Here is an 18800-nt window from a genome sequence, read left to right as displayed (position 1 = left end):
CAGTATTTACATGTTAACTTCCAACTCTCTGGAGTGTTTGCTTAGAGTGAATGACTTATTTGAGGAAGGGCCTGTGTAACCTGTATGTTGGTTGGGGGCATTGTCTAGCAATAAAATGAAAGCCTTTGCAAAATGTGGCCACAAAAAGTCTTTAAAGGTTGGGATAGTTGATTGAAGTCACACATGCTATATGATTATTACAGGTTGGAGTCACCAATAGTAGCATTTTAATCCCTGGTGAGGTATTGTGAATATTTTGCCATTGATACAACCAGGACATGTGAAGCAGGAGGAGTGTGCCAAAACTAAAGACCTCTGTGAAATTCACTCTTATCTTGGGTTCCCAAAATTTGAAACTGTAGACTATTAGCAACAACTCTCTGGTTGGTGGTAATTGGTTCAGATCTCAAACCACAGGGAGCTTTATTGAATGAATATAAAATACTGAAGGTGAATGCAAAACACATGGATCGTCTTTACACTCGTGCCCTGGTCTAGGCAAGCTTTCTGTGCTCTTGCAAGGAAAGGAATGCCAAAAAATTTGCTAATATTACTCATGAAAATATTAATCTCATGCTGAAAATATGGTGTGCCTAGTTTTTATCAGAACTAAATAGTAGAATCAGTGAAAATTTGTTCTATTTTTTATTTTTGCGTCATTTACAAGTGCTTTGTTTATTATGACACAATTCTATCAATAGGCATGAACATAATTAATTTGAAATATTTCAATACTTACTCAAATACCAAAGCAAGGATTTTATTCATTCCTCTTCTCTCCTTTCGCCCCTTTTCTTCCTGTTCCCTCTCTTCTTTCAGTACTTCTTATCTCTGAAATGGCTGATTCACAGTACTGAATTGACTGTGTTGGGATGTTTACCTGTCCGGATGTCTCCTGTTGCTGGTCTCACAGCAACGAGGTGAGATAAAAATTAATGGGGTGTTTTGGGGGACTGTTCAATTCCCAGGTATATCTCATTATCTCCTCAGTCATGTCCCATTACTTGAGAGAATATATAGGAAATTGGGAGAGCAATAAATAATGGCTAAATAAGAGGTAATATGGCAGAGACCTGGTAATAATATCTCACATTTGTGTACTGCTTTGCATCATCTCTGTGTTCCGACATATCCACATAAGGATATGCTAGCATGGGTCTTGAGGGGCAAGAGAACATTGCAAACTAAGGGAAATTCTAAATGGCAGATGTCCTCACTGGGGGACACAGGCAAGGAAAACTGTTTCTCTACCTCACCACTTTCCACAGGTTATGATGAGACTAATGGATGTCAAATTCAGATTGCCTGATGAGCATCTCATTGTCCATGCCTACTATCCATCCAATGCCCATGCCTACCATCCATGCATTTTCTTCAATAGGACTTTTTCCAATATCCTGGGAATGATGGAAAGTGGTAGAGGTGGAAGTATCCACACAGAGGGTAGAAAGTATTGAAGTAATGGTTCATGGCACACTATCATCACTGTTCCATACGTGGCTCTTATTTTTTTTTAAATTTTATTATGTTATATTAATCACCATACATTACATCATTAGTTTTTGATGTAGTGTTCCATGATTCATTGTTTGTGTATAACACCCAGTGCTCCATTCAGTATGTGCCCTCTGTAATACCCATCACCAGGCTAACCCATCCCCCCACACCCCTCCCCTCTAGAACCCTCAGTTTGTTTCTCAGAGTCCATAGTCTCTCATGATTCATCTTCCCCTCCGATTTCCCCCCCTTCATTTTTCCCTTCATCTGTCTTCTTCTTCTTCTTCTTTTTCTTTTTTAACATATAATGTATTATTTGTTTCAGAGGTACAGGTCTGTGATTCAACAGTCTTACATAATTCACAGCACTCACCATAGCACATACCCATCCCAATGTCTATCAGCCAGCCACCACATCCGTCCCACCCTCCACCACTCCAGCAACCCTGAGTTTGTTTCCTGAGATTAAAAATTCCTCATATCAGTGAGATCATACAATACATGTCTTTCTCTGATTGACTTATTTCGCTCAGCGTAATACCTTCCAGTTCCATCCACATCTTTGCAAATGGCAAGATTTCATTCCTTTTGATGGCTGCATAATATTCCATTGTATATATATATACCACATCTTCTTTATGCATTCATCTGTCCATGGACATCTTGGCTCTTTCCAGTTTGGCTATTGTGGACATTGCTGCTATAAACATCGGGGTGCACGTACCCCTTCGGATCCCTACATTTGTATATTTGGGGTAAATACCCAGTAGTGCAATTGCTGGGTTGTATGGTAGCTCTATTTTCAACTGTTTGAGGAACCTCCATACTGTTTTCTAGAGTGGTTGTACCAGTTTGCATTCCCACCAACAGTGTAGGAGGGTTCCCCTTTCTCCGCATCCCCACCAACATGTGTCGTTTCCTGACTTGTTAATTTTAGCCATTCTGATTGGTGTGAGGTGATATCTCATTGAGGTTTTGATTTGGATTTCCCTGATGCCGAGCGATGTTGAGCACTTTTTCATGTGTCTCTTGGCCATTTGGATGTCTTCTTTGGAAAAATGTCTGTTCATATATTCTGCCCATTTCTTGATTGGATCATTTGTTCTTTGGGTGTTGAGTTTGAGAACTTCTTTATAGATTTTGGATACTAGCCCTTTACTTGATATGTCATTTGCAACTATCTTCTCCCATTCTGTCGGTTCTCTTTTGGTTTTGTGGACTGTTTCTTTTGCTGTGCAAAAGCTTTCTATCTTGATGAAGTCCCAATAGTTCATTTTTGCCCTGGGTTCCCTTGCCTTTGGCGAGTTTCTAGGAAGAAGTTGCTGCGGCTGAGGTGGAAGAGGTTGCTGCCTGTGTTCTCCTCTAGGATTTTGGTGGACTCCTGTCTCACGTTTAGGTTTTTCAACCATTTTGAGTCTATCTTTGTGTGTGGTGTAAGGAAATGGTCCAGTTTCATTCTTCTGCATGAGGCTGTCCAGTTTTCCCAACACCAATTGTTGAAGAGACTGTTTTTTTTTTTCCATTGGACATTCTTTCCTGCTTTGTCGAAGATGAGTTGACCATAGAGTTGAGGGTCCATTTCTGGGCTCTCGATTCTGTTCCATTGATCGATGTGTCTGTTTTTGTGCCAGTACCATACTGTCTTGATGATGACAGCTTTGTCATAGAGCTGGAAGTCCGGAATTGTGATGCCGCCAGCTTTGCTTTTCTTTTTCAGTATTCCTCTGGCTATTCTGGGTCTCTTCTGGTTCCATACAAATTTTAGGATTATTTGTTCCATTTCTTTGAAAAAAGTGGATGGTATTTTGATGGGGATTGCATTGAATGTGTAGATTGCTCTAGGTAGCATTGACATCTTCACAATGTTCATTCTCCCAATCCATGAGCATGGAACGTTTTTCCATTTCTTTGTGTCTTCTTCAATTTCTTTCATGAGTATTTTATAGTTTTCTGAGTACAGATCCTTTGCCTCTTTGGTTAGATTTATTCCTAGGTATCTAATGGTTTTGGGTGCAATTGTAAATGGGATCGACTCCTTGATTTGTCTCTCTTCTGTCTTGTTGTTGGTGTATACGAATGCCACTGATTTCTGTGCATTGATTTTATAGCCTGCTACTTGACTGAATTCCTGTATGAGTTCTAGCAGTTTTGGGGTGGAGTCTTTTGGGTTTTCCACATACAGTACCATATCATCTGCAAAGAGTGAGAGTTTGACTTCCTCTTTGCCGATTTGGATGCCTTTGATTTCTTTTTGTTGTCTAATTGCTGTGGCTAGAACTTCTAATACTATGTTGAATAGCAGTGGTGAGAGTGGACATCCCTGCCGCGTTCCTGACCTTAGGGGAAAAGCTCTCAGCCTTTCCCCATTGAGAATGATATTCGCTGTAGGTTTTTCATAGATGGATTTTATGATATTGAGGTATGTACCCTCTATCCCTATACTCTGAAGAGTTTTGATCAAGAAAGGATGCTGTACTTTGTCAAATGCTTTTTCTGCATCTATTGAGAGGATCATATGATTCTTGTTCTTTCTTTTGTTAATGTATTGTATCACGTTGATTGATTTGCGGATGTTGAACCAGCCTTGCAGCCCAGGGATAAATCCCACTTGGTCGTGGTGAATAATCCTTTTAATGTACTGTTGGATCCTATTGGCTAGTATTTTGGTGAGAATTTTTGCATCCATGTTCATCAAGGATATTGGTCTGTAATTTTCCCTTTTGATGGGGTCTTTGTCTGGTTTTGGGATCAAGGTAATCCTGGCCTCATAAAATGAGTTTGGAAGTTTCCCTTCCATTTCTATTTTTTGGAACATTTTCAGGAGAATAGGTATTATTTCTTCTTGAAATGTCTGATAGAATTCCCCTGGGAAGCCATCTGGCCCTGGGCTTTTGTTTCTTGGGAGATTTTTGATGACTGTTTCAATTTCCTTAGTGGTTATAGGTCTGTTCAGGTTTTCTATTTCTTCCTGGTTCAATTTTGGTAGTTGATACATCTCTAGGAATGCACCCATTTCTTCCAGGTTATCTAATTTGCTGGCATAGAGTTGCTCATAATATGTTCTTATAATTGTTTGTATTTCTTGGGTGTTGGTTGTGATCTCTCCTCTTTCATTCATGATTTTGTTGATTTGGGTCATTTCTCTTTTCTTTTTGATCAGTCTGGCCAGGGGTTTATCAATCTTGTTAATTCCTTAAAAGAATCGGCTCCAAGTTTTGTTGATCTGTTCTACTGTTCTTTTGGTTTCTGTTTCATTGATTTCTGCTCTGATCTTTATTATTTCTCTTCTCCTGCTGGGTTTAGGCTTTATTTGCTGTTCTTTCTCCAGCTCCTTTAGGTGTAGGTTAGGTTGTGTATTTGAGACCTTTCTTGTTTCTTGAGAAAGGCTTGTATTGCTATATACTTTTCTCTTAGGATTGCCTTTGCTGCATCCCAAAGATTCTGAACAGTTGTGCTTTCATTTTCATTTGTTTCCATGAATTATTTAAATTCTTCTTAAATTCCTGGTTGACCCATTCATTTCTTAGTAGGATGCTCTTTAGCCACCATGTACTTGAGTTCTTTCCGACTTTCCTCTCATGATTGAGTTTTAGCTTCAAAGCATGTGGTCTCAAAATATGCAGGGAATGATCCCAATCTTTTGGTACCGATTGAGACCTGATTTGTGATCTAGGATGTGATCTATTCTGGAGAATGTTCCGTGGGCACTAGAGAAGAATGTGTATTCTGTTGCTTTGGGATGGAATTTTCTGAATATATCTGTGAGGTCCTTTTGGTCCAGTGTGTCATTTAAAGTCTTTAGTTCCTTGTTGATCTTTTGCTTAGATGATCTGTCCATTTCAGTGAGGGGGGAGTTAAAATCCCCCACTATTTTTGTATTGTTGTAGATGTGTTTCCTTGCTTTTGTTATTAATTGCATTATATAATTGGCTGCTCCCACGTTAGGGGCATAGATATTTACACTTGTTAGATCTTCTTGTTGGATAGACCTTTTAAATATGGTATAGTGTCCTTCTTCCCCTCTTATTAGTCTTTGGTTTAAAATCTAATTTGTCTGATATAAGGATTGCCACTCCTGCTTTCTTTTGGTGTCCATTAGCATGGTAAATGGTTTTCCACCCCCTCACTTTCAATCTGGGGGTGTCTTTGGGGCTAAAATGAGTCTCTTGCAGACAGCATATTGATGGGTCTTGTTTTTTATCCAATCTGATACCCTGTGTCTTTTGATTGGGGCATTTAGCCCATTTACATTCGGGGTAACTATTGAAAGATATGAATTTAGTGCCACTGTATTGCTTGTAAGGTGACTGTTCCTGTATATTGTCTGGGTTCCTTTCTGGTCTATGTTACTTTTAGGCTCTCTCTTTGCTTAGAGGACCCCTTTCTATATTTCTTGTATGGCTGGCTTCTTGTTTGCAAATTCCTTTAGTTTTTGTTTGTCCTGGAAGCTTTTTATCTCTCCTTCTATTTTCAATGACAGCCTAGCTGCATATAATATTCTTGGCTGCATATTTTTCTCGTTAATGCTCTGAATATATCGTGCCAGTCCTTTCTGGCCTGCCAGGTCTCTGTGGATAGGTCTGTTGCCAATCTAATGTTTCTACCATTGTAGGTTACAGATCTCTTGTCCCGAGCTGCTTTCAGGATTTTCTCTTTGTCTCTGAGACTCCTAAGTTTTACTATTAGATGTCAGGGTGTTGACCTCTTTTTATTGATTTTGATGGGGGTTCTCTGTGCCTCCTGGATTTTGATGCCTGTTTCCTTCCCCAAATGAGGGAAGTTCTCTGCTATAATATGCTCCAATATACCTTCTGCCCCTCTCTCTTTCTTCTTCTTCTTCAGGGATCCCAATTATTCTAATACTGTGTCGTCTTTTGGTATCACTTATCTCTCGCATTCTGCCCTCATGATCCAGTAATTGTTTATCTCTCTTTTTCTCAGCTTCTTTATTTTCCATCATTTGGTCTTCTATATCAGTAATTCTCTCTTCTGCCTCATTTATCCTAGCAGTTAGGGCCTCCATTTTTTATTGCACCTCATTAATAGCCTTTTGATTTCGACTTGGTTAGATTTTAGTTCTTTTATGTCTCTGGAAAGGGTTTCTCTAATAACTTTTGTGTTTTTTTCAAGCCCAGCTAGTATCTTTAAAATCATCATTCTGAACTCTGGTTCCGACATCTTACTAATGTCCGTATTGATTTGGTCCTTGGCAGTGTGTACTGCCTCTTGTTCTTTTTGTTGAGATGAATTTTTCCTTCTTGTCATTTTGTCTAGAGGAGAATAGATGAATGAGAGAACAAAATGCTAACAGAGTAACAACATACCCAGAAAATATACACTAAACAAATCAGAAAAGACCTGAAATTTGGGTGAAAAGAAAGGGAAAGAAAGAAAAAAGAAAAAGAAAAAGATAAAAACAAATAAACAAAAACAAGACAAAACAGAAAAAACAGAATATGATCAAATATGATCAGGCTGGTGCATAAATCAGTGCCACACACTAGATTTTGGTCATATTTTGGTCTGTTAGAAGAAAGTGCCTCCCAAAATTTTAAAGAAAGAAAAACATATATGTATAAAAATAAGGGCTAATACAATGAAGGGATGGAATATGACTGTAAAGATGGAAAGTATAAAATATTTTATAAAAGGAATTGATAAGATAAGAAGTTGGTTAAAAAAAAAGAAGAGGATTAAAAAAAAAAGGGAGAGAATGTGATCAGACAGGAGACTAGAACAAAGCCATACACTAGAGATTTAGGGTATATTTTGATCTGTTAGCAATATATATATATATATACCAAAAATAAGGTTAACTACTATGAAGGGATAGAATATGACTCTAAAAATGAAAAATAAAAAAGATTTTTTTAAAAAAAGGGGATGATAAGATGTTTGTTGAAAAAGGGAAAAAGAAAAATTCAAAAAATAAAAAAGGACAGTTAAAAAATATTAACTTTGAAACACTAAAGAATCATGGTAAAAAAGCCATGAATTCTATGTGCAATATTCCCCTAGCTCTGGAGTTCTGCTGTTCTCATTGATCAGTAAACGTGGTCTTGGCTGGCTGTTCCTGCTGATCTTCTGGGGGAGCGGCTTGTTGCTGTGGTTCCCAAATGTCTTTGCCTGGAGGTGGAATTGCCCCACCCTTGCTGGGTCTGGGCTAAGTAATCTGCTGGGGTTTGCTCTCAGGAGCTTTTGTTCCCTGCAAGCCCTCTGTACAGCTTTAGAGGACGAGAGTGAAAATGGTGGCTTCTCAATCTCCGCCCCAGAGGAGCTGAGAACTTGGTGCCCCACTTCTTAGTGAGGCCCCAGAGAAAAGCAGTCAATCACTCCCATCTCCCTGGTCTCCGGCGCACTCCATGCTCACCCGGCCTGTGACTGAGCATTTCTATCTCTGGCTCACGACCCCGTGTGGTCTCCAAACCCAGCAGATCCCTGTGGTGCGCTCCCATGCTGCTCCTCCCGGGGGAGGAAGGGGAGTCTCCACGGATCTGCTTCTTGTTGGGTCCCTGCTGGAGGAGAAGTGGCCCGACTGTGCAGCTTATCATAGTTTATGGCAACCCGGACCTGAGAGCCTGCTTCTCGGCTCCATCTCTGCAGCCAGCTTCCCCTCTCTGATACCTGGGAGCTCTGCCACACTCAGGCACCCCCAGTCTTTCTGTGACCCTGAGGGTCCTGAGACCACACTGTTCCAGTGAAGGTTCCACCCTGCACTTAGCCACTGGAGCGACGTCCCTCAACAGAGCAGACTTGTAAAAGTTCCGATTTTGTGCTCCGTGGCTCTATCACTTGCCAGAAGCAGCGGACATAGGCCCCCTCCCCCACCGTCTATCTTCCTGAATATCGCCTGGATTCACTTCTCTGCAAGTCCTACCTTCCAGAAAGTGGTCACTTTTCTGTTCAGAGAGTTGTTGCTATTCTTTTCTTCGATCTACTGTTGCGCTTGTAGGTGTTCAGAATGGTTTGATCCCTATCCAGGTGAATTCCTGAGACCTGACAAAATCCAGGTCTCCTACTTCTCCACCATCTCGCTCCTCCCATGTATAAACTAATCTTAATTGTGAGAACTGACATTCTATACTTAGAGAAACATCCTTTATGTTGTTTTCTAGTATTTTGTTATTTTTAGGGTCTTCTCCAACCAATTTATGGAGAATTTCCATGGCTCTATTTACTTCTGTATGACATTATTTATGTTTTATAATATATTGCTGATTTTATCCATCTAGTGCCCAATGATGACAAAGTTGCCATTGCATATGTGTTAAGTTGAGAATGTTTGGTTTCAAAATTTAAAAAACTTAACATGATTTGGTCAGTTTGGAATTGAGATAAAACACTTGCCATTGCTTCTCTAATTAAAGCTCTTACTGGTCCAAGAAGGATCTGTAAAGGTTTCCTTCTTTTTAGTGAATCTGTTTTTGGCAGAAGTTCTAAGTTGGGCATAAATGAGGATGGATCAAATGGCACAATTTGGGAATCTAGATCTGGCTTGAAAGTTCTGTATTAAATTTCGAGTTATAGGTTACTATTGTAGATTACAATATGACCATGAAAGGTTTTAAAAAAGGCGAAAGATTTATACAATTTGAAGAGAAACCAGAGTATTGACCATGAAAGGTTTTATTAGCACAGGTTCCTCTATTTCTGGGGTTGAAATCTGATGATAGAAGCCTAATGTATACTACCAAGGATAATGATACGTGTTATATGCTAAATTTCCTATATGTTCTCTATTTACCTTATAAGGTATCCCTATTCTTTAAAAATCTGTACATAGTGCCCATAGATCTACTGTTAATTTTTTTAAAGCTAAGTATGAATTAAAAAGCATAAGTTGGGAGTATAATAAATGATCGATTTTTGACTTATTTATATTTAAAGATATAATTGCCCAATTGTTTTCATGTGGATGCGTTGTAACAATGTCTATCCCTAAAGTATTATCATTACCCATGGCTGAAACTACATATTTAGTATTTCATATGGTAAAATCATCTCTATAATTTTAAAATGTTTTTTTTCTATGTTTTCCCAAATTTTTGAATTTAATATTTTACTTCCCACTCTTGGTTTTCACCAGTCATCTATTGATTCTTCATGTGTTCTGTTCCATAAATAGAGCACAGCTTTCCTCCAATTGGCATTGGCATTTTATGGATATATCATTAATGTAATAAATGTTATTTTATTTTATTTTATTATGTTATGTTAGTCACCATACAATACATCATTAGTTTTTGATGTGGTGATCCACGCTTCATTGTTTTCGTATAACACGCAGTGCGCCATGCAGTATGTGCCCTCCTTAATACCCATCACTGGGCGAACCCATCCCCCACCCCTCTCCCCTCTAAAACCCTGTTTGTTTCTCAGAGTCCATAGTCTCTCATGGTTCATCTCTCCCTCCGATTTCCCCCCCTTCATTTTCCCTTCCTTCTCCTAATGTACTCCATGCTATTCCTTATGTTCCACAAATAAGTGAAACCATATGATAATTGGCTTTCTCTCCTTGACTTATTTCACTTAGCATAATCTCCTCCAGTCCCATCCATGTCGATGCAAATGGTAGGTATTCATCCTTTCTGATGGCTGAGTAATATTCCATTGTATATATGGACCACATCTTCTTTATCCATTCGTCTGTTGAAGGGCATCTCGGCTCTTTCCACAGTTTGGCTATTGTGGACATTGCTGCTATGAACATTGGGGTGCATATGGTCCTTCTTTTCACTACATCTGTGTCTTTGGGGTAAATACCCAGTAGTGCAATTGCTGGGTCATAGGGTAGCTCTATTTTTAAATTTTTGAGGAACCTCCACACTGTTTTCCAAAGTGGCTGTACCAACTTGCATTCCCACCAAGAGTGTAAGAATGTTCCCCTTTCTCCACAACCTCTCCAACATTTGTTGTTTCTTTCCCTGTCAATTTTTGCCATTCTAACTGGTGTAAGGTGGTATCTCAATGTGGTTTTGGTTTGAATTTCCCTGGTGGATAATGATGATGAACACTTTATCATGTGTCTGTTAGCTATTTGTATGTCTTCTTCAGAGAAGTGTCTTTTCATGTCTTCTGCCCACTTTTTGACTTGATTATTTGTTTTTTGGGTGTTGAGTCTGAGAAGTGCTTTATAGATCTTGGATACTAGCCCTTTATCTGTAGTGTCATTTGCAAATATCTTCTCCCATTCTGTGGGTTGCCTCTTTGTTTTGTTGACTGTTTCCTTTGCTGTGCAGAAGGTTTTTATCTTGATGAAATCCCAAAAGTTCATTTTTGCTTTCGTTTCACTAGCTCTGGAGATGTATCTTGAAAGAAGTTGCTGTGGCCGATGTCAAAGAGGTTACTGCCTATGTTCTCCTCTAGGATTTTGATGGATTCCTGTCTCACATGGAGGTCTTTCATCCATTTTGAGTTTATCTTTGTGTATGGTGTTAGAGAATGGTCGAGTTTCATTCTTCTGCATGTGGCTGTCCAATTTTCCCATCGCCATTTATTGAAGAGACTGTCTTTTTTCCATTGCATATTTTTTCCTGCTTTGTCGAAGATTATTTAACCATAGAGTTGAGGGTCCATATCTGGGCTCTCTATTCTGTTCCATTGGTCTATATGTCTGTTTTTGTGCCAGTACCATGCTGTCTTGGTGATCACTGCTTTGTAATATAGCTTGAAATCGGGCAACGTGATGCCACCAGCTTTGTTTTTCTTTTTCAACATTTCCTTGGCGATTTGTGCTCTTTTCTGATTCCATACAAATTTTAGGATTGTTTGTTCCAGCACTTTGAAAAATGTCATTGGAATTTTGATTGGGATGGCGTTGAAGGTATAGATTGCTCTGGGTAGCATAGACATTTTAACAATGTTTATTCTTCTGATCCATGAGCATGGAATGTTTTTCCATCTTTTTGTGTCTTCTTCAGTTTCTTTCATGAGTGTTCTATAATTCCTAGAGTATAGATCCTTTACCTCTTGGATTAGGTTTATTCCGAGGTATCTTATGCTTTTTGGTACTATAGTAAATGGAATCATTTCTCTAATTTCTCTTTCTACAGTAGCATTGTTAGTGTATAAGAAAGCAACTGATTTCTGTGCATTGATTTTGTATCCTGCTGCATTACTGAATTGCTGTAGGAGTTCTGGTAATTTGGGGGTGGAGTCTTTTGGGTTTTCCACATAAAATATCATGTCATCTGTGAAAAGAGAGAGTTTGACTTCTTCTTTGCCAATTTGAATACCTTTTATTTCTTTTTGTTGTCCGATTGCTGAGGCTAGGACTTCTAGTACTATGTTGAATAATAGTGGTGAGGGTGGTCATTCTTGTCATGTTCCTGATCTTAAGGGAAAGGCTCTTATTGAGGATGATATTTGCTGTGTGTTTTTCATAGATGGATTTTATGAACTTGAGGAATGTTCCCTCTATCCCTGTACTCTGAAGTTTTAATCAGGGAAGGATGCCATATTTTGTCAAATGCTTTTTCTGCATCAATTCAGAGGAACATATAGTTCTTCTCTCTCCTCTTATTAATGTGTTCTATCACATTCGTTGATTTGTAAATGTTGAACCACCCTTGCATCCCAGGAATAAATCCCACTTGGTCATGGTGGATGATCATTTTAATGTATTTTTGGATCCTATTAGCTAGGATTTGTTGAGGATTTTGGAACCCAAATTCATCAGGGATATAGGTCTGAAATTCCCCTTTTTGATGGGATCTTTGCCTGGTTTGGTGATTAAGGTAATGCTGGCTTCATAGAAGGAGTCTGGAAGTTTTCCTTCTAATTCTATTTTTTGAAACAGCTTCAGGAGAATAGGTATTATTTCTTCTTTGAATGTTTGGTAGAATTCCCCAGGGAATCCATCAGGCACTGGACTCTTGTTTTTTGGGAGGTTTTTGATCACTGCTTCAATATCGTTCCTGATTATTGGCCTATTCAGCTTGTCAATTTCTTCCTGTTTCAGTCTTGGGAGTTTATAGATTTCCAGGAAGGCATCCATTTCATCCAGATTGCTCAATTTATTGGCATATATTTGTTGATAATAATTTCTAAGAATTGTTTCTATTTCCTTGGTGTTAGTCGTGATCTCTCCCCTTTCATTCATAATTTTATTAATTTGGGTCCTTTCTCTTTTCTTTTGGATAAGTCTGGCCAGTGGTTTATCAATCTTAGTAATTCTTTCAAAGAACCAGCTTCTAGTTTCGTTGATCTGATGTACTGTGTTTCTGGTTTTTAATTCATTGATCTCTGCTCTAATCCTAATTATTTCCCTTCTAATGCATGGCCTAGGCATTGTTTGTTGATTTTTCTCTAGTTCTTTAAGGTGTAGAGTTAATTGGTGAATTTGGGATTTTTCTATTTTTTTGAATGAGGCTTGGATGGCTATGCATTTCCCCCTTAGGACCGCCTTTGCAGGGTCCCATAGGTTTTGGACTGATGTGTTTTCATTCTCATCAGTTTCCATGAATTGTTTAAGTTCTTCTTTGATTTCCTGGTTGACCGAAACATTCTTGAGCAGAGTGGTCTTTAGTTTCCAAGTGTTTGAATTTCTGCCAAATTTTTTCTTATGATTGAGTTCCAGTTTTAAAGCATTGTGGTCTGAGAATATGCAGGGAATAATCTCAATCTTTTGGTATCAGTTTAGACCTGATTTCTTACCCAGTATGTGGTCTATTCTGGAGAAAGTTCCATGTGCACTCAAGAAGAATGAGTATTCTGTTGTTTTAGGGTGAAATGTTCTGTATATTTCTATGAGGTCCATCTGGTCCAGTGTATCATTCAAAGCTCTTGTTTCCTTGTTGATTTTCTGCTTAGATGATCTGTCTATTGCTGAGAGTGGAGTATTGAGGTCTCCTACAATTAATGTATTGTTGTCAATATGATTCTTTATTTTGCTTAACAGTTGGCTTATATAGATGGCTGCTTCCATATTGGGGGCATAGATATTCACAATTTTTAGATCTTCTTGTTGGATAGACTCTTTAAGAATGATATAGTGTCCTTCTGTGTCTCTAACTACAGACTTTAGTTTAAAATCTAATTTGTCTGATAGAAGAATTGCTACCCTAGCTTTCTTTTGAGGTCCGCTGGCATGGAAGATGGATCTCCATCCGTTCACTTTCAGTCTGGATGTATCTTTAGGTTCAAAATGAGTCTCTTGTAGACAGCATATGGATGGGTCTTGTCTTTTTATCCAATCTGCAACCCTGTGCCGTTTTATGGGAGCATTTAGGCCATTCACGTTGAGAGTGATTATTGAAAGATATGAATTAATTGTCATCATGTTGCCTGTGAAGATGTTGTTTTTATAGATCGTCCGTGTAAATTTCTGTTGTATATCACTCTTGGGGTCTTTCTACTTTTATAGAACCACCTTTAATATTTCTTGCAGGGCCAGCTTAGTAGTCAGATATTCTTTCAGTTTCTGCCGGTCTTCAAAGCTCTGCATCTCTCCATCTGTTCTAAATGACAGCCTTGCCAGATAAAGTATTCTTGGCTGCATGTTCTTCTCGTTTAGTGCCCTGAATATGTCTTGCCAGGCCTTTCTGGCTTGCCAGGTCTCTGTGGATAGGTCTGACGTTATTCTGATGTTCCTCCCTCTGTACGTAAGGAATTTCTTCACCCTAACTCTCCCTAAGATGGTTTCCTTGGTTCTAAGATTTGCGAGTTTTACTATTACATGCCAGGGCGTTGGCCTGTTTTCCTTATTCTTGGGAGGAGTCCTCTCTGCCTCTAGGACACAAATGTTTGTTTCATTCCCCAGATTAGGGAAGTTCTCAGCTACAATTCACTGAAATATATCTTCTAGTCCTCTCTCTCTCTCCACTCCCTCTGAGATTCCAATAATTCTGACATTGGAACACTTCATGGTGTCACTTATTTCTGTGATTCTATTTTCATGGATTCTGAGTTGTTTTCCCTGGCCTCCTCTTTTCCCTTTTTATGTATTAAATTGTCTTCCAGGTCACTAATTTGTTCTTCTGCCTCACTTACCCTGGCTGTTAGATTATTTAGTTTAGATTGGATCTCATTCATAGCATTTTTATGTTCTGCCAATTCAGCTTTCATTTCTGCCTTTAGAGACTCTATGTTGCCATTAATTGATTTCTCCATTCTAGCCATTGTCTTCACAATTGCTAGCCTGAATTCCGTCTCTGACATCTTGATTATATCTGCATCCATTTGTAAATCTGCAGCATAAGTCATAATCTCCGAGTCTTTCCTATTTTGGGAGTCCTCCTCCTAGTCATTCTCTTGATGGGTGGTTGAAGGCATGTAAAGATTATTGACCACAACCCAAAGCAAGATGCATCTGTTTTCTAGGGACATTAGGGTTCCTGGCCTCTTGTTTCCCCAGCCTGTCTTCTGGGGGAGGGGCCTGCTGTGGTGTTACTCAGGCAACCCTGTTTGGGCAGAGTTGCCCTGCCCCTCTGTGGCAGGGAATGGTCTCAGTGGGAACCAGTTTTGGGGGGCTTTTGTTCTCTGGCATCTTTCCCTGGTGGCTTTCTGTGTCTCTTCCAAGAGTCAGAGACCATTTCCAACCCTCTGCCTCAGAGCAGAGAGATAGCAGTCTGTTCTTCAGTGAGCTCTCCAGGCCACACTATTTCTGTTTCTGTCTGTGCTACTATAAACTGCAGAGTCCTGGGTTGTGCACCACTCCACAGCACTCCCAGTCCTCACCTCCAGGTCGGGGCACGTCTTTGTCCTTTGTGCTTCTAAAACCGCTCACCGCTCCCAGTTCACACGTGCGACCCTGCCGCTCCAGGTTCCATCTAAAGTCTTTTCCCTGTCACTACTGGTCTGCGAGTCTTTGCCCTTCCCCAGCGTGGGAGGCTCTTGCTCACCGGTGGTGTAGGATCCCCACAGCCAGGCTCCCTCCTGCTGCTGTTTATCCTCTGATATCTGCCCATGGAATCATGGCTCCCTGCTTTGTACCTCAAAACCAACTGCCTGCAATATTCTGTTTGTAGAGATCCAGATCTTCTTACATCTCAGGCTGATTTCGTGGGTGCTCAGAGTGGTCTGGTAGATATCCAGCTCAATTCCGGGGACCAGTTGGAATAGGGTCCCCTACTCCTCCGCCATCTTTTCCAAATCCCTGTAATAAATGTTTTTAAACTGATATGACCATGCTCTTGCCCCCCATTTAGTGGTGCTTATATCTACATTATTCCATATCCATCCCAATACATGTATTTGTTTAGAGATTCCTCTTTCATCCCTAGAGGAGCAATCTGCCTGTTCTTCACACTTGTAATTTCTGTATGTTGTGTTCTACTCAAGAACATCTTGTTTGCATATTGTTTGAAGTGGAGATAGTAGTTTATTTCAGGTATTTTTTTGTGGAATCAATAAGTGTCTTATTAAATATATCAGTTGGTATGCTGGGTGTTTAATGTGGGCATTGTTCCTATCATTTTCATCATTGTCATAATAAAAATCATCATCATCATGGTTCCCCACCTTATCCAATGCAGAAGTCCACTGCAATATAGCTAAGTGATATAATACTTTGTATGATATCTGTAAATACCTGTTGTATGTCCCATGAGTGTCTGTGGTTCTTTATATGTCTTTAGCATTTTACCATTCTTGGTCCTGCCAACTGATAAAACGAGTATCTTGCAAGGGTAAAGTATCACTGCTTTTCTACAAATGCACCTTTTGGGTCAGTGTGTAGAGAGCACATATAATCTCTTATTTGCATATTTTTAGTATGTCTGGTCATATTCTACCAGTGTGGTAGATGAAAATTTCTTCTTATCACATGTTTAATTCTTTCAGAGCATGGGATATTAAATTGATGAATATACGTTTATCTGCATAATGGTTTAAACATCTTTCCTAGTATATCCTTATTAGGATGTGTGTATGCAGGCAATTTTGTAATTTCTTGCAGTCATCCTTGGCCTTTTGCTAATGCCAAATATTTGCCTTTATATTGTATAATATTTTGATCTACTTGTAAGGACCAGAGGTATTGCTGCCAGGGTTAACTTGAGATGTTTCAGTTACAGATGTAGTATGTTTTAGGATGGGGAGCACGTAGGCTTTTTCCTATTAAACATGGGATAATTAGCCATTTAAGCAACACACAACATCTGGAGATACCAAATGGTTGGATAACTAGTCTTCAGACGCCGAAAGAGCAAGAGCAGCAAGTTGCCCTAGTATATGAATGACCGTAAGTTTTGTTTTCCATTGGATATTGTTTCATGCCTTGTCAAATATTAACTGGCCATATAATTGTGGGTTCATTTCTGGGTTTTCTATTCTGTTCTATTGATCTATGTGTCTTTTTTGGTGCCAGTACCATTCTGTCTTGATGACTACAGCTTTGTAATATAGCTTGAAGTCTAGAAATGTAATGCCTCCAGCTTTGTTTTTCTATTTCAAGATTGCTTTGGCTATTTGGGGTCTTTTGTAGTTCCATACAAATTTTAGGCTTGTTTGTTCTAGCTCTGTGAAAAATGCTGGTGGTATTTTGATGGGGACTGCATTAAATGTGTAGAATGCTTTAGGTAATATAGACATTTTAACCATATTTTTTCTTCCAATCCATGAGAATAGAATGTCTTTCCATTTCTTTGTGTCATCTTCAACTTCTTTCATCAGTGTTTTATAGTTTGCAGAGTGCAGGTCTTTCACCTCTTTGGTTAGGTGTATTCCTAGGTATCTCATAGTTTTTGGTGCAGTGGTAAACGGAATTGATTCCTTAATTTCTCTTTCTGGTGCTTCATTATCAGTGTATAGAATGCAACAGATTTCTGTATATTGATTTTGTATCCTGAGACTTCACTGAATTTGTGTATCAGTTCTAGTAGTTTTTTGTTGGAGTCTTTTGTGTTTTCTACATAGAGTATCATGTCATCTGCAAATAGTGAAAGTCTGACTTCTTCCTTGCTGATTTGGATGCCTTTTATTTATTTCTGTAGTCCAATTGCTATGGCTAGGACTTTCAGTACTATGTTAATAAAAGTGGTGAGAGTGACATCCCTGTCTTGTTCTTGACATAGAGGAAAAGCTCTCAGTTTTTTTTTTTTTTCCCATTAAGGATGATATTAGCTGTGGGTCTTTAGTATATGGCCTTTATTATGTTGAGGTGTGTTCCCTCTATCCCTACATTGTTGAAGGTTTTTATCATGAATGTATGTTGTCCTTTGTCAAATGATCTTTCTGCATCTATTGAAAGGATCATATGGTTCTTTTCTTTTACTAATGTGATATATCACAGTGATTGATTTGCAAACACTGAACCACACTTGCAACTGAGGAATAAATCCCACTTGATGGTGGTGAATGATTTTTTAGTGTATTGCTGAATTTGGTTTGCTAGTATCTTATTGAGAATTTTTGAACCTATGTTCATCAGGGATATTGGCCTATAGTTCTCCTTTTTAGTGGTTCTGGTATCAGGGTGATGCTGGCCTGAATGAATTTGGGTGTTTTTTTCCTTTTCTCTTTTTTGGAACAGTTTGAGAAGAATAGGTATTAACTCTTCTCTAAATGCTTGGTAGAATTCACCTGTGAAGCCATCTGGCCCTGGATTTTTTTTGTGGGGGGCGAGAGTTTTGATTTCTAATTCAGTGTATCTGCTGGTTATTGGTCTGTTTAAGTTTTCTATTTCTTCCTGTTTCAGTTTTGGTAGTTTGTATATTTCTAGGTATTTATCCATTTCTTTCAGGTTTTTCATTTTGTTGGTATATTGTTTTTCATAATATTCTCTTATGATTATTTGTATTTCTGTGGTGTTGGTTGTTATTTCTTCTCTCTCATTGTGCTTTTATTTGAGTCCTTTCTCTTTTTTTTTCTTGGTAAGTTTGGTTAGAGGTTTATTAATTTTCTTGATTTTTTTTCAAAGAACTAACTCCTGTTTTCATTGACTTGTTTTATTGTTTTTTTAGTTTCTATATCATTTATTTCTGCTGTAATCGTTATTATTTCCTTCCTTCTGCTGGATTTGGGCTTCATTTTTTGTTCTTTTTCTATCTCCTTTGGGTGTAGGGTTAGGTTGTTTATTTGAGATTTTTCTTGCTTCTTGAGGGGCCTATATTGGTATAAACTTCCCTCTTAGAACCACTTTTACTGTATCTCAGAGATTTTGAACCTTGTGTTTTCATTTTCACTGGCTTCCATGTACTTTCTCATCTCTTCTTTGATTTCCTGGTTGATCCATTCACTGTTTAGTAGCGTGTTATTCAACCTCCATGTGTTTGTGATCTTCCAGATTTTTTCTTGTGTTTACTCCTAGTTTCATAGTGTTGTGGTCAGAAAATATGCATGGTATAATTTTGATCTTGAATTTG

The sequence above is a fragment of the Zalophus californianus genome, chromosome 8 (assembly GCF_009762305.2).
Source record: "Zalophus californianus isolate mZalCal1 chromosome 8, mZalCal1.pri.v2, whole genome shotgun sequence".
Classification (NCBI taxonomy): Eukaryota; Metazoa; Chordata; class Mammalia; order Carnivora; family Otariidae; genus Zalophus; species Zalophus californianus.
Note: the sequence above shows the minus strand (reverse complement) of the source record.